Source organism: Penaeus vannamei, chromosome 12 (genome assembly GCF_042767895.1).
Source record: "Penaeus vannamei isolate JL-2024 chromosome 12, ASM4276789v1, whole genome shotgun sequence".
Taxonomy (NCBI): Eukaryota; Metazoa; Arthropoda; class Malacostraca; order Decapoda; family Penaeidae; genus Penaeus; species Penaeus vannamei.
The window spans coordinates 9,093,479-9,110,354 of record NC_091560.1 but is presented as its reverse complement, the minus strand read 5'-3'; the positions used below and the strand labels follow the sequence as shown (position 1 = coordinate 9,110,354).

General features: G+C 52.9%; 1 protein-coding gene across 3 annotated transcripts in view; it reads right to left on the bottom strand.

Moving 5' to 3' along the window:
- Positions 1 to 16,876, bottom strand: part of LOC113818546 (semaphorin-1A) — a 349,340-nt gene that overhangs the window by 42,744 nt on the left and 289,720 nt on the right. The gene's annotated exons all lie outside the window — the stretch shown is intronic.

Genomic DNA, 16,876 nt, shown 5'->3' with positions numbered 1-16,876 from the left:
TGCGAGTGCCGGCGACTGCACGAAAAGCAACGACAACGAAAGCAGTAAAATAACCCTTAAGAACCATCGTATCCGAGCCAGCGGAGCGGAGTGGCCCGGGCAGACACCGTAGCCATATCACTCCCCTGGGGGAGGAAATGGGCCAGGGGGGAGAGGAGGAGAGGGGAGATACTGTAGCTCTGGGCCTTAGAGCCATAAAGCGGCAGTCCAGGTCACGGTGCACCTGCTGGCACTGCATCTGGCACCCTGGCATATAAACATAATAAACATCTACGGCTCTTTGCTCTTTATGCTAGATCAGCACTTAGCTTAGTTAATGTGCATACATGTTACATTTAAAGCATGTGCACATGAGTTAACAGACACACACATACTGTCTATCTATCTGTCCATCTGCATATCCGTATGAAATACACGTGCACGTGCATATGACTCGTATAAACTTGGTGCACTGACGCAAAGTGGAGTTGCGGCGCCGGCTCAATGGCGGCATAAACTCCGATAATGTTATTTGACAACCATCCGCCACTGCTGTTCGCTGCTCACTCGCCAGTCTGCGCGCTCGCCATCGCCACCCACATGTACGTTCCTGTCCACTTCTCGTTCTTCCTCGTTCGTCACGCTTCTCTTCTCCTCGTCCGCTCTCTCTCGCCCTTCTTGTTCGCTTTTCCTCTCTCGCCCTCTTCCCTTCTCGCACGCTCTTCCCCTCTCGTTCGCTCTTCCTCCGTCTCCTGCTTTCGCGGAACTCAAGAGCTGTCGGTTCCCGGAATGTTTCTCTCGTTTCTGGTTATTTTTCAGAATGCCTCCTCGCTCTCATGCTATACCGGTTCCATACTCTATCCTTACATATTTATTTTCTTTTACGTCTTCTGTGTGTCTATTGCCGGTAGTTTTTTCCCGCCTGTATGCCTGACTATCTTTGGCAGCAGGAAAGCCTCTCTATCCACTAGCCAAAGTTGCATCGTGAAAGTTCGAGGTTTTGTTGCAAGATCCTAAAATCACTCATTTTACCCGATCGACACAAAACGCAACTAAGAGGTCTGCGAAGTGCATGTGAACGGACCTTACATTTTCCGAAAATTTATGGCCGCCCATAAGGAAAGTAAACAACATAAAAATGAAATATCCTCATCCCTCCTTCCCTCGCCCGCCTCCCTTCGTATTATCTTTAGCTCGAGAGTGACAACAGTAGGAACTTCGTGTTGTTTAACTTGGCACCAAAGGACACGCGAGCGGCCGCGCCCTCCAATCCACGCCCAGTAGCCGGCGTGAGTAAACAGAGGAACGGCGCCCGAAATGCGCGGGGATACGGGCGGGGAGGCTGCGGCCGAGGCTGAGCTCGCGGGCGGGTTGTCGACGCATGCGAATCGCAGGGCGTGTGCTCGCGCGGGACATGCGAGATAAGCGGCGGAGGATGGCCACGCCTCAGCGTACGCCGCGGCCGCCCTTTCCACGACGTCCGATGGAGGGCGGAGATACGGGCGCTGAAGGGCGGCATAACTAGGGCTCCCGACTCCACCTGCGTGTGTGATATCCACGATTAGCCTCCTTAAGAACCGCAAGAGGCGCTACCAGGCCATGCGCTCGCTCCGTCCCGCCTAGGTCGTGACCTGCGCCTGCTCGCCCCTTAAGGGAAGGTCTCCCCCATCAGCGCAGGCAACGGCAGCAACGGCGCTGGATTCCCACTCCCTCCCTCCGTCTTTCCGTCTACCTGTCTGTCTCCATCTCCCTCCGCCGTGGCCAGGGTATTCTCGCCCTTTACTTCCGCCTCGCGACCTTGGCCTCCCTGCCTCAGCACACAGCTGGCGACCCCCGCTGGCTGGCATGGCGTCCTCCAGCGACACCTCCATGTGTTTGCTGACCCTCTTGTCCCTCCTACTACCCCTCCATGACCTCTCCGTCGCGGCTTCCTGCCTCGCCACCTTCTGCGACATCAGACTTTCACAAATCAATAGCTCTCCTTATTGTGTGTGTGGTGCAGTTAACATTCCACGGATTGTAAAATGTGAACACACTGAAGGTATTTATATACGTGTGGCGTGGGCGTGCGTGAGTGTGAGTGCATATGTGCCTGTGTACGTGTGGATGTGCGTGTCTGTTGCTCAACCCTATCCGATCTCCTGCCATAACTTTATCGTGACGTTGCTGCTACCGCTGCAAATTGCACGTTGAGTTAATTACCTCCCAAAAATTCTTGTAACCTGAACTGGAAAACGAGATGTGGAACATTTTATTCACTTCTAAATTAAACAGTGGCACCCCGCACCGGCCTCCCGCAACAATAAACATTACCATTTCACTTTCCTGTTAAAACCCAGCTTTAAAATATTTTGTACGCGGGCGAAATAGAAAAAAAATATCCTGAAACTAAAATAAAATATTCAAATTCAGAGTGGCCTTCACATATACACACAGAGGCTTCGACGTCCATCTGTGGCTCGATATGTTTTCATCAGCCTGCATATAAATATTTCCTCTCTTTATTCCACATCACACATTTATTCTCCCCTCCATCTACCCATTTTTCACTTAACCTCTACGGAATTTCGCGCTCCTATACTCGCTACAACGTATATGTAAATAAATCTTCAAAAAGTGCGTGTCGACGTGTATCTACGGCGCGAATGCCTGTTGTCTGTCTCGTTACGTGAGTGAATGCTGCCCGCGACTGCATTACATTGTACTGTGCGCTACGACTGTTTGTTACGGGGTTGGGGAAAGGAGAAGAGGAGGAGGGGGAGAGGAGGAGAAGAGGAGAAGCGAGAGGAGAAGAGGGGAAAGGGAAGGTTCTGAAAGGGGGCATGGTGTACCCTGTCCTCGGATGTCGGTATCCCAGGATCTATCTGTTTCCGTTCATTAGGTTCCCTCTGCTATCTATCCACATCGACACATACCCCATTAGGGGCAAACAATAGAGGGGAGAGCGTAGGCATCGCAGAGTGACCCTGGACAGCCTTCTGTGGCTCTGAGTAGCTTTGTGTACAAGGGATGAGAGGGGGGGGGGGGCGAGGTCCACAGGCGCCTCTATGCCTCTCCCTTTGCCCCTACACCTTGTGGCAGGTACCAAAACCCTTGTACCAGACGGTAGCGAGTGGTATCTCCCGTCAGGATCAACAACTGCCTTGTGAGACGACTTGTCCAGGGCAGGAGAAGGCGCAAAGAGGTGTAAGGAATGAGTGAGATTGAAACTCGTTTGGGAGGAGTCTGGATGTACAAGAATCAGCACAAGAAGGGGAAGGATGCAAGGCAGGATGAGGGCCAGGCATGAGAGGACAAAGCTTGGAATGCAACAACCAGCACATGTAAGCTTCCCAAAGCCCGTCCTTCATGCATCGAATTTTGAAGCCTCCGATATCGGTAATGGCCCGCCGAATGCCTATGCAAATCATGTTTAACAATTAGAACTCCTCCGTCATAAACTCGTCGAGGCATCCTATAAAGCGCCTCCCACAGAGCATCCTTCAGTCCCCACCAAGACCCGGCGATCCTGTGGCCAGACAAGCACAGGGGAACTCTCGGTCCGTCCGAGAGAGAGACAACGAGCCAAGCCAGGGCCCCAGAGAACCTCACAATCTGGATTACGCCAACCCTCCTTCGTATGAGGAGGCCTGGGCACCCTCTTCGTCCTCCTCCTCCCCCCGTCCCTCAAACTCCTCCAGAACCCAGTAATCCCCAGCAACCTCCTTCATCCTTATGCCTTACCAGCGCCAGGAGGTCAACCCCCTGTGAGTAGGACTTATTTGCATGAAAAGGGCAGCGCTGGATGCAAGCTGAGGAAGCAGGCAAGGTATACCTCCAGACACACACTCGCATCTCCCTCTTGCCCCCCCCCCCCTCCCCTCCCCACGACATATTCTTGGGGCGCTCCTTGCATCCTAATCGACAATGGCCCGTCTCCACGCCTCCGCTACTTTTAACATGTACTAAATAGTGAGCACAGATATATACATACATACATTCTCTCTCTCTCTCTCTCTCTCTCTCTCTCTCTCTCTCTCTCTCTCTCTCTCTCTCTCTCTAACACACACACACGCACACATGAACTCCTACACATCTTGAACTGAGCTGTTTCTGTTGCGTAGCCACAACAGCAAACTCTGTCCTTTCTCTCCATTTTTCACTCAGGGGAATACGCGAGATGAGATCGAGACGGACAAATATTGACACGGGGCGTCACAAAGACACTAGAAAAGCTACAAACAAACGGGTAAAAACACAAACACACACACAGACATGAACACACACAAACACACCCGCGGACGAATAGAAACAACGCTATCTAAAGGGCACGGTTGCAAAAACGAGGAATAAAGAAGAAAAAAACTAGAAAAACAAAGGAAGGAGCTCGGTACTATCACCGCACAAATGCACGAAGGCACGCACGCACGCAAGCAAGGAGGGGGAGGGGGGGGGAGGAGATTTAGGGCCGCCCTGAGATCATCGACGGTTGCGGAGAGGCTGCGGGCGGAACACCTTGTCTTTACATGCTACACCTGACGTGGTGGCCGCCCTTCCTCCCTTGCACTGGGGGGTCTCAGCTACGAAGGGAGGGGAAGGAGGGGGCGGGGGTGCCAGTCCAGGAAAATGAGGGAGGGGAAGACATGCACGGAGAGGGGGGGAGGGGGGATTGAAGGGGGCACTGACGGGTATTGTCTGACGGGAAGGGGGACGGGCGTATTCGCTAGAGTTTTCCGCACCGAAGGCTTTTCTCTATAAAACCAGATGAGAATGCAAACCCTCCGGCCAAAGCAAAACGTTCCATCCTATCGTAAAGTACATTCTAGAAAAAAAATCTAAATCTTGAGTCTGAAAAAGTACCTTCCACAATGTCCTCCGCTCGGCTAACAGCCCTCCAGTCTCCTCGACCATCGCAAACGACCAATTAGCCAGCAGCGCCTTTCATCCCGTCCCAGCAACGCCCAAAAACAAAAATATATACAAGACGCAGCCCGGCCCGATGAGAGGCTAAATTAAATACCGAGGACCAACCTCTCACGCCGGTATATTTCTGTAAAAACGCAATAAATGTCTTCTCGGCGCTCATAAAAAAGTCCAGAACTTGCCCACATTCTCAGAGCCCATGCCACATACCCCTCGCCCCTGCACCCTTCCCTGCCCTCGAGGGACCCCCAGATTTCCACCTGTACTGGAGAGATCGCCTGATAACGCCGATACGGGGCCGCATACAAAGCCATACCACCGATCACACAAGGGCGACACTCTTACCTACTGCCCAGGGGGACTCGGCCTTACCCTCGGAGAAGAGGTCAAGGCTGAGGAAGAGAAGGAGAGGTTGGCGAAAAAGAGCCCACTCAACCTCGTCTCCCCCCCCCCCCCTGCCTCGTCGTGTTCGGACGAACTACGACCCCATGGCGAGGAAGCGACCGAGGAAGAGGGGGTAGAAAGGGAAGGAAAGGTAGACGAGGAAGAGAGGAAGAGAAGAAAGAGGGGGTAGACGAGGAAGAGAGGAAGAGAAGGAAGAGGGGGTAAACGAGGAAGAGAGGAAGAGAAGAAAGAGGGCGAAGAGGATGTAGACGAGGAACTGGTGGAGGGGGGAAGGGGAACTGGAGGAAGAGGTGGAAGAGGGAGAAGAAGAGGTGAGAGATGGAGAAAAGGGGGAAGAGGTGGACGAGGGAGAAGAAGAGGTGAGATGGAGAAAAGGGGGAAGAGGTGGACGAGGGAGAAGAAGAGGTGAGAGATGGAGAAAAGGGGGAAGGAAGGCTTAGGCGATCAGAGGCCCCCAGCCGTTTAATGGAGCACCGACATGATGCACGACAGCGCGAGAGCGGCCGGGGTCGAGCGGCTCGCGGACCCGGGCACGGCGAGGCGGGCGCAGTTGCTAACCTAAACCCATAAAAATAACGATAAATGAAAAAAAAAACATGAAATGGATAAACGGAATGTTAAAAAGGGTGCCGTAAAGCATCACACAAAACACGAAAACAAACACCGGCGTATTTGCATGTTTCCTTATGTTGAAAATTGATTCCCAGAGGTCAGAGAATACGACGGCAAAGCAGGATGACGGGGCAGCGCATCATCCTCACCCACGGTCCTCAGGGATCCTCCTCGCTCTCTACGAAAGCCTGAGCTTCACCAACAGGACCGAGCGCAGTTCGTCCCAACCCCCCTCCACGCACCCAAGCCAGCCGGGCCAGGTGTCACACAGCAGCGTCCACTGCATCTGCCAGTACCTCGTCCGACACCTGACACCGCATGCACCCGCCCCACCCCGGCGAGAGGAAGGACCCTCCGCCCCCGACCAGCACCGCCACAATACAAACGTAAACGCGATATCGAGCCAACAATGCATCGTTAAGGACGACGGGCGTGTGTGTGTGTGAGCGCTTGCATGTGATAACTCCGCGAGCGTGGGGAGGGGGTGGGTGGGTGGGGGGGGGATGAGTTCCACCGGCAGAAACCCCAAAGGATGCAGGTGCGCTGCAGCCGGATGCATTCGCCTGCAAAGCTTGTTTGGGGTTGCTGCTCAAAGGAGGGAAATAATGAATCATATGCCAAGACATTCTCTCTCTCTCTCTCTCATGCACACTCTTTCTTTCTCTCACTCTTACTTTCTCGCCACTGACGGGGAACGGCTGATCACGCGACAGGCCGCTGCATTTGACACTCGATCCCCCGCCCTGTCACACAACACGCGGCACAGTGTAGCCTCGCACGCTCTCCCGCCTTCGTACCTCGTGCAATTACAAAATCAGTATAGGTCTATATTTTTCAATATCTATAGGCCTTCCATTACGACAGATTGCATAACCAACAGGCCATGATTCCGCCCTTTCTCTAATCATGCGCAACCAGAATAAGAGAGATGCACTGTAGTGAATGATCTTTGCAATTCAGACTAAAACGAGAAGAAACATCAGGAAAAAACTCGCGTTAACAACACGCAAAAGCAATAAATCAGAAAACAAAAACAATCTAACGAAACGAAGAGACAACACCCCTCCCCTCCCCTCCCCCCCCAAAAAAAAAAAAAAAAATGTTTACACAGCTACAAAATGCGTGTTTTCATTTCAGTCGCCGTCATTAGGGCTCCCCGGATCCCCACGCCCCGCCCCGCCCCGCCCCGCCAGCATCGCCGCAGCCGCAGGAGATAAATCCCGAGGCCGGGCGCAGCATCATCGCCCTGCCTCGTAGCCATCCCTTCGGCGGGTGATGTGTGGAAGCCCCGCCGATCCCGCCTGTTTTTCTACGTGTGTTGTTAGGGATGAACCATCTGGGAGGGAGGGGGGAGGGGGAGGAAGGGGGAGGGAGGGGGAGGGAGGAGGAGGGAGGGGGAGGAAAGGGGAGGTAGGGGGAGAAGAGGGTAGAAGGAAAGACGACGAGGAAGATGAGGAGGGTTGGAGGGAGTGGAGGAATGATGTAGAAAGAGAGGGAGAAGAAATGTAATAGCGGAAAGAGGGAGGGAGAGGAGGGGAGAGGGAAGGAGCAAGTAAGAAGGAGGGACAGAAGGAGGGAAGAGGGAAAAAAGTGAGAAGGAGGGGTGAGGGAAGGCAGGAGAGAAGAGAGAGGGAGGGAGAAAGTGAAGAAGGGGGAGGCGTTACTCTCCCCGCCGCAGACCAGCTGTGTGGTGGAAGACGATCCCTCGCTCCGCCACAGGGCCCGACTGCGCCACTGCGTCCCGCCTCACCTCCTTCGCCTCGCATCCACCGCCAAGCATCACCTCATCCTCCACCTCCTTCCATCCATCCGTCCTCTACGACATCCAAATTTTTAATAGCAATCTGACCACTGACCCCGACTGACCCCTTAACCGCTCGAAGAATAATGGCGACGAAAGAGCTACGGGCGCGGACGCTGGACTCGGAAACCCGCGGAAGAGCAATCGGCGGCCGACGCGCTTCCGGTTCGGAAGACGGGGCAGCGCCGACTCGAGCGCCGAGCTGGCGGCCACCTTGAGGAGTGGAGGTCCAATGGTATACTGTGTGTGTGTGTGTGCACGTATATATGTATGTTTGTATTATAAAGTTGCATATACAAATACACAAACACACACACACACACACACACACACACACACACACACACACATATATATATATATATATAATCCTAGAGAAAGGGAGACCAGCGCCGGCCGGCCGGTCACCCGAAAAGCGTCGCCGAAACTCCGCTGATCCTCTTTGTCGCCGCCCAGCGACGCGAGGCCTCAGCGTGTCAAAACATTTTGATTCCGGGTGGCAGTCTTGGCCAGCAAGAGCGCGCCTTTTGGCCGTTTTTATGTCCACCGAACATGACAGCGACGGCGGCGGGACAGTGGCAGAGAGAACAGGATGGCGGCGCCGAGATGTGATGGTGCGGCGAGCGACGGTGGCCGAGGTGTCGTGGATACGGTGAGTAAGTCGGAGGAAGGAAAGGACGCGCTGGAGGTGTTTCGTTACTCATCTCCGTCCCTCCCGCCCGCCCACACACACGCCCAGCGCCTTCCTCTCCCCCCAAAGCAAACCACAGCAGCCACAGACCGCAGAGCTTGATTACACAAACGGCGAGACACACTGAACTTCTCACCTGAGACGCCCCCCACCTCCGCCCGCCCTCGCTACCCCCCCCCCTCCGCGCCAAGAAGGAAAGCAAGAAGCGCCGAGGTCCCGAGAACGCCTAAATCTCAGCGCGGGGGGAGGGGGGAGGGGGAGGGGGAGGGGGTGACACCGTACCTGGCCATTTCCGTTCCACAGCAGTCGCAGCGGGGGATGCTGTGCGGCTGATCACCCACGGCCACCTCTGACATTCACGCCAAGACAGCGCCCGAAATGGAGGGCTTTCCTGGAAGAGGCGGCCCTTGGAAACAAAGTGACCACGGCCGGCTGACGCAGAGCGGGACGAAGGCTCGACTGACAACAATCAGCTCACACTGAGAGCGCCGACTTCTTCGAAAAGCACTAACAAGAAAGTTCATGCAAGGATGTATATATGCACGCAAGCACACGCACACATACACACGCACGCGCGTTTACCTTTCCTTACAGCCATTTAACTAGCTTCGTGTCTTTTTACGAATTCATCAAAAATCTTCTAGCCTAAAACCATCGCCTTCGCAATGTCGCTTTCAAGAAGGTTCCCTCCTGCCCCGTGCCTGATTCGCGACGCCGCACCCACGCCTCGTAAACCAAAATTGCAATACGATACCGACGATACTTGCGTGAGAGATGCCCGAGGTACGACGATCGCCAGGCTGCCCAACGCCACGTGGCCAATAATTCCAGCTACAAATTGGAGGTTCGACTTGTCTGGCCAAGTGGACAGGCGCTTGCCCCTTTTGGGCGGCCGCCTGGAGTGCGCACGTGGGCAGGGCTCTTCCGCGGCGGCAGCCTTGTGTTCGAGGCTAAAGTACTAACAACAGAACAATAACAAAACAACAATAACAACACTAGCAATCATAATCATATAATCATCCTTTCTTCTGGATTCCTCCTTTGTTGCAGCCTTTTCCTTTTTTCTTGCCGCGAATCTCGAGTCTTGAAGTGAGTTGCGACGGGCGTGAGACTTTAATTGCCCCCTTGTCCATCACCGTCCATGCTTTTAAAAATGAGAAGAGCGCCGACGGTTCCCCCGCGACCGCAGCATTTTATCTCCCGGAATTTTTGCGAGGCGCCGGCTATCAGGTGCCACGCTCCAGGGGCCTGTTCTCCGCCGGGGTAAATTAATGCAATTGCCCTCTTAAAACCCGACTGTTTACGGCCTAACGTGGCTCCTCCAGGCTCCAAAGACAAAAGACGCGGGGAGGGGAAAGGGGGCAAGAAAGAGAGAGAGAAAAAAAGCGAGCCCAAAACACTGACCCTCAACCCTATTCAATCGCGAGAGCAACAATCAATTCCATTCATCACGTGCTGAATAGGTTCCGAAGCCGCTACCCTCTACTTAAGCAAGGGGATCTAATACATAACAATGCCGACTTTTCACCTGAACGCTCATATATACACAAGACAATTAAAAAAACGCTTCAGTCGACGATTTTATCTGCTCTCGCATCGTCGGTTACAGAAACAAACAGGCTGATGTATGATCGCCTCTGGCCGCACGCAAGCCTCGCTTTAGTCACTCCTTAAAGTGTATTCGGAATTTCCCGTGCGCTTATACCTTCTCCTTCTCCTTCCTCTTATTCTTTGTTATCAGCCCTACTCTTCCGTCTTCCCACTCTCTTTCCTCCTCTTTCTCTTCTTCATTCCCCCTTCTCTTCTTCTCCTTCCCCCCTTCATCCCTTTACTTTCCTCTCTCCCACACAAAAATGGATTAGTCAATGTTCAGTCATGTTTCAAAACCATTTACAAGGAATTGCTTTTACAGAGTTCCCTTGTTTTTTATCCCTTTTCTTCCTCGTTGTAATCCTGACCTCAAAGTCCGCTCCTAATCCCCCGGCAGAAGGAAATGGCCATCCTTAAATCAATACGCGAGAGATCTCCTGTCCGCATTATTACAAAATTCATGGACCGTAAGTCTGGTATTTCCTGCCGCGGAAAGGTTACTCTCGCCCACAGCCACTTACGGAGGACTGGACGAAGGGGGGACGAGAGATGTGGTCGTCATCTTGCGGAAAACAAGAAAAAGGCTGATTTACTTTTACAAGGGTCGACCATTCCAACACCACGATCCTAATAAGAGAGAAAAGTTGTGTCGCTTTGGATCACCTGCAGGATACCTCTCGCCTGGGTGGACGCGGGGGGCGACTCAGCGGGCAGGACGCAGCCACCACCCAGGCATTCAAGCCAGAGCGCGGCGTACGTTCGGTCGGATTCTCGGGTTCTTCCTCATTTCCGCGGATGTGGGAAAGAAGAAGAAGGGGACGAAAAAGCAAAATAAATAAAACAGGATGACATTCATGAAGAAGTAAATGACGGTGAGAAAAAAGTGGCCTTCGACGACGTGGCTTCCCGCGCGTGAACCGCCGCCGCTTCTTGCACCTTGCGCATCGCCACACGGACAGGTGAGACGAGACAGGAAATTGCACACAATCACCCGAGTATATACTGCCGTACAACTCATGGACACCAGACAAAGGGCAAGGCAAAAGAAAACCAAAAAAGGACGAAAAACATACACAAAAGCAACTCTGTCAAATTTTGCTGATCAGGAATACAAAGACAGCTTAAGCGGCGAGCGTGACTGACTCACACTCGACAGCATCACAAATCCTGGAACAAAAATGGCGAAACCATCATTCGTTATTCCCTATCTCTTCTCATTAGCATCCAAGACACCGTCTAAGCTCCTTACGTAGGCCTGGCGATGAAGATCAACGTGGGCGGGCCTAAAGCCGCCCCTAGCGCCTCCCACGCCCCTCTTCTACCCTCGAAGCCTGTCTTTCTCCCTCGATGTTCCTCTTCCACCCTCACTGTTCCTCTTCCACCTTGGACGTCCCTCTTCCAGCCCCGACGTCTCTGTTCTGCCTCGGACGTCCCTCTCCCACCTAATCGTCCCTCTCGACGCCCCTCTCTGGCCTTCACGCAGCGCACCTGAGGATCAGCGGCGGTGATGAAGGAGGGCTGACGAGGCGCCTCTCTTAATGCCCCCCACTCCCCCTCTCAGCCCCCCCCCCCCCCGCGCAGGGCATTAGAAAGAAAGATGACTGTCTACAAATTGCCGCATTAAAGCGTGGCCCGGGAAGACAATAAACAAATCTATTTGTCCGCATTTCGAGACGCGTCCGACATTAAGGTTGATCGTGGAAAAAGATCGAACAAAATGTTAATAGAACAGATGCCTTTGTTGATAAAATAAGCGGTGAACTTGTAGCACAACATCAGACGGACGATGAAATTTCATTCTGGCTCCGATAACGGCAAGGAAGGAACTGCTTAGTGGAACAAGAGGGAGGGGGAGAAAGGGAAGAAAACCAAAACGAAGGAGAAAAAAAGTGGAAAGGCAGAGAGAAAAGGCTGATAACGGCCGTCAAGAAAGATGAGAAGAAAGCGAGGATAACACGAGAGAAGACTAATAAGAGAGGAACAAATCCAAAACCCACCCTGATAACCTGCCCCTCGCGCCCCCCTCGCCCCCACCCACCCCGCCTTAAGCCCCTCGCCGGGCGTTAGGGGCGGCTTGCAAAGTCCTAGAAGACAGTATCAGCGCCGGAATCAAGTCTCCGCGCAGCACAATGCTCTAAGTCCCGCAAGAAATGGTTTTCGCTGAGCCCCTTGGCACGATCGCGCCCGGGGACGAGCTACGCAATTCGCGGCGCCGGCAGACGGGGCGAGCTACCTCGGCCAACCAGCAATTTTCTTCTTTTTCTTCATATTTTTTATTTTTTCTTTATTATTTTTTTCTTTTTCTATATCATTTTTTCTTTTTTCTTTTTATTTATCATTTTTTTCTTCGATTTCTTCTTTTTCTTCTCTATCATTCTAGTGTTTGTTAAGAATAAGCGTAAGGCGCGAGGACGATAATGAAGGGCAAAGGAAAACGAAAACAAATGGATAGCTAGACAGAGGGGAAGAGGGAAAGAAAGGCAAGAAATAGAGATAGAGGAGAGAATGAGAATAGAGAGAAGAGAAACACTACCACCACACCCTGCACACTATAAATCATCGCTGGGACACATTCCTTCAGCCGTCAAGAGTCCGCTCGCCAGATCTTTATCCACCAAAACACTGCATAAACCGTTTCGAAACCTCTTTTACGACTTAGACAACTCGGATAAAGTAGGGTAAGGGAGACTTGAGACTTCCGAAAAAGAAATCAATGACAAAAATATGAGTACAAACGCCAAAAAAAAAAACATATATTTCGAGCACAAGCACACAAAAAATATACGTCTCACCCGATACGGAATACAAAAAGTTGATCTTAATGTTCGTCTTCCTCCACTTGCACTTCGATTTGTTTTTCCTTTTCCAAATGTGGCGATTCTTTATTAACACGGAAAAGGATCTCTTGCAAGCCACACACACAGCCTGAGACACCGACGAGGACAAGGAAGGAGAAACGACAAGAGAAATAAATATATTCAAGGAGAGCAAGAGACAAGCGATGCATCTCTTGAAATATATCTAGTGTATGCTTCCCCCGCACCATCCTGGCACTGTGGATGCCTGGGAACATAAGGGGGGGGGGAGAGAGAGAGAGAGTGAGAGAGAGAGAGAGAGAGAGAGAGAGAGAGAGAGAGAGAGAGAGAGAGAGAGAGAGAGAGAGAGAGAGAGAGAGAGAGAGAGAGAGAGAGAGAGAGAGAGAGAGATAGGCCGATAGATAAAGACAGAGAGAACACCGAGGAAGAGACCGAATACACAGAGAAACGATAGACAGAGAGAGGAATAAAGAAAGAATCAGACAGATAAATAGATAGAGAGGCCCGACGGACAGCTCAGACGCCGGGATGGGACAGTTACAAACGAGAGGGGCGCCGTCAGATACCCGCCGATAAGGGACGCTGCAAGGGAGTGCGAATACGTGCTATGCCGTCATGACACGTCGCCGAGCGGTGGGCGTGGGCGGCCGTGCGTGGCGTCCGTTCTACGCAAACTCTTACCGGCGACGGCGTTACGAAAGATCTTATCCTTATCCATTATCCCTTGATTTTCAAAATTCCGACCCCTTTTGTTTCATAACCGCAACCTTTTCCCTCACTCGCCGCTACGATATTCCAAGCATATCTGAAAATAAAGCGGTAGTACAGCCAATTTCTGTACGCAGCGTTGATGTAGGTAAACCCTCGCTCACGTTGCCTCCCCCCCCCTTCCCCCTTCCCCTCTATCACCTATCCCCTTTCCCCTTACCCCCTCCACCTTCCCCCTTGGCCCTTTCAGCTTGCCAGACCCTATCCCCTTACCCCCTATCCTTTTGCCCTTCCCCCTTCCCTCCCCATACCCCCTATCCCCTCCCCCCTCTCTCCCGGACCCTATCCCCTTCCCCCTTCCCCCCTCCCCCCTGGCCCTTTCAGCAGGACCGGATTGGAACAAGCACCGTCGCGGAAAGCCTCCCGGAGACCTTGGCAATTGGGATCTATTATGGCCCCGGCGTGGGAGACCAGATCCTTGGGGATGGAGGATGGGGATGGAGGGGGAGGGTGGAGGATGGGGATGGAGGGGGAGGGTGGAGGATGGGGTGAGAGGGATGGAGGGTGGAGGATGGGGATGGAGGGGGAGGGTGGAGGATGGGGATGGAGGGGGAGGGTGGACGATGGGGATGGAGGGTGGTGGAGATTGGGGTTGAGAGGGATGGAGGCTTGTTGGAGGAAGGGGATGGAGGGAGGTGGAGGTTGGGAATGGGGATGGTCCCTCACCTGTCCCACTTCCCCCGCAATCAACTGAAACTATTTCACACTCTACTAAAAAAGTAATGATGATAACAAATAAATAGAATAAAACACATAACGATTAGTGCTTAACGAGATGTAAAATAAGCCAGACAGAAAACCCCATTTTCTATGTTGCTGCAGTAGCTCTCCTATCCCGGGGGTCAACCAGCCGACAAACGACCTGTCGAGATATCCTCTCACTAATTTCGCACAACTACTCTTTTCCTCGCTCTCCAATCGATTATTACCAATAAAGAAAAATAAATATATAAATTAGGCGATAGATAAATACTCTAAATACGCTCGTATAGATCTATCACCGACACCAGAAATCACACAAAAAGACAAGACAAAACTAGCACTCTTTAGATGATTTTTTTTCTACTTACTCTTTCTTTTCTTATTCTCCTGCTTACCCCCCGTCTTTATCTTTATCTCTCGTTAACCCCTTCTCCCTCCCTCCCTCTCTGCCCCCCTGCAGTCCCCTTCGCCGTAAGCCCCCGCCAAGGCCAGCGCCCCACAACCTGGTCTATCCCCTAACTCGGACCCCCCACGGTATAAATATTCCCTAAGACCCCCCCTCTCTCTCTCCCCCTCTTCCATACACCCCACCTTACCCCCTACAACCCCAGCTGCAACCCCCAGGCTCCCCTACAAAAGGCCCTGTGATCTTGTGTGTCTACAGATATGAATGGGGGGGGGGGGCGTCTGAGAGAGGCTAGTGCTAGTGTGTCAGAGCGCGCCGGCTACTACTATCAGCCAGACTACGTACCCACTAGCACCCACTAGCTCCTGACCGCTACTCCTTCGTCTCCCCTCTCCCCTCCTCCCTCTCCCTCTAGCAGCTCACATACCAGCGCCAGGGACATCAAGTGTGATAAAAAAAATGGTAGAGGAGTTAAAACTGGATCATAATGCGAGATTCAAGTCAGGGCGCAGGAGCCGTATCACACTGTCTCTCCCCTCCCTCCCTTCCCCTCACCCCCCTTCCCCTTTCTCCTCCTCCCTCCCTTTCACCTTACCGTTCGACCGATAAGATATAAGACACAGAATAATGCTATGTACTGGAGTAAGGAAGGAGGAAGGGAGGGGGTATGTATATGTGCACATTGTGTGCGTGAGTGCACGAGCCCCATGAGTATCCGTACATGACCCTAAGACAGCAGGTTATCATTGGACAGACGTGTTGAGACTAAAGGAGGAGGAGGGAATAGGGAAAGCTGGAGAACCACAGACACGGATGAGTGGTAGAGCTAGGTGGGGGGGGGGGGAGCTGAGGGCGAGGAGATAGAACGAAGGAAGTAGAAGGGGTAGAAAAATAATTTGGGACAAGAGCAACGCAAATAATGTTGGAAAAAAAAAATCTTCGATCCTCTAAACACGCCCTTAGGCCTTGAGAAGCACATCCTTCAGCCGACGCGTCTCCAATTACCTTATCAAAGCCTTCTCCCCACCTTGACCTCCCCTCTCCCCTTCTCCCGGACCCGTCCAGCTTCTCCCCGCCATACTTCCTCCTCCTCGCTTCCCCCCTTATATCTTATGCCTCACAAACCACCTTCTAATAAAGGTACGTGTGTCGTAACTTATAAAAGCCTCTCACTAACTGCCTTGCAAAATTCACACTCTTTTCCCTCACCCTTACCCCTTCCTTCCTTACTTTCTTCACAGCCACCGCGTCCTTCCCCTTCCCGTCCTTTTCCTCCCCTTCCCTCCTCTCTCTTACATCTTTCCCGTTCCCCTCCTTCCCCTAAAAGTCCCTCCCCTTCCCTCTTCTCCAATACATCCTTCCCTTCCCGTCCCCTCCTTCCCCTGAAAGTCCCTCCCCTTCCCTCTTCTCCAATACATCCTTCCCCGTCCCCTCCTTCCCCTAAAAGTCCCTTCCCTCCCCTCCTCTCTCCTTCCCTTCCTCCCCTCCTTCCCCTAAAAGTCCCCTTCCCGTCCCTTCCTTCCCCTCCCCTCCTCTCTCCTTCCCTTCCCGTCCCCTCCTTCCCCTAAAAGTCCCCTTCCCGTCCCTTCCTTCCCCTCCCCTCCTCTCTCCTTCCCTTCCCGTCCCCTCCTTCCCCTAAAAGTCCCCTTCCCGTCCCTTCCTTCCCCTCCCCTCCTCTCTCCTTCCCTTCCCCCCGCCGGCAAACTTGCAAGTCCTCATGGCGTCGGAGGAGCGGAGCCGCCGGAGCTGCCCTTTGTCCGCGGAGCCTGAAACAGTCCGCAAACATCGGCCGGCAAATTAGATTAGCGAAGTCGAGGCTGCCACGGCGGGCGGGGGTCGCGCGGTTGGCGGGATGGTGCCTCTCCCTCTCTCTCGGTCTCTCTCTCTCTCTCTCTCCCTCTTTTGTTACCTCTCCCTCTACTCTTCTCTCCCTGCGATCTGCTTCTATCCTCCTCCCCCCTTTCTCCCTCCAAAAGCACTCACCGTCAGCCCCTCAGCAGACGCAGCTTAGTGTGAACAACAAACAAAAGGAAAGAACAAACATTCCCCAACTACAATTTGCATTTTAATTACCCCGCGAGCCTCAGCATCTCTCTCCCGGCCGGCGCTGCAGTACGCCACTTCTTCATCTCCTGCTATCCTACCTCCTGCTTCCCCCTCCCCCCTCCCCCTCTTCAAATCCCCCACCCGCCACCCCGCCTGCC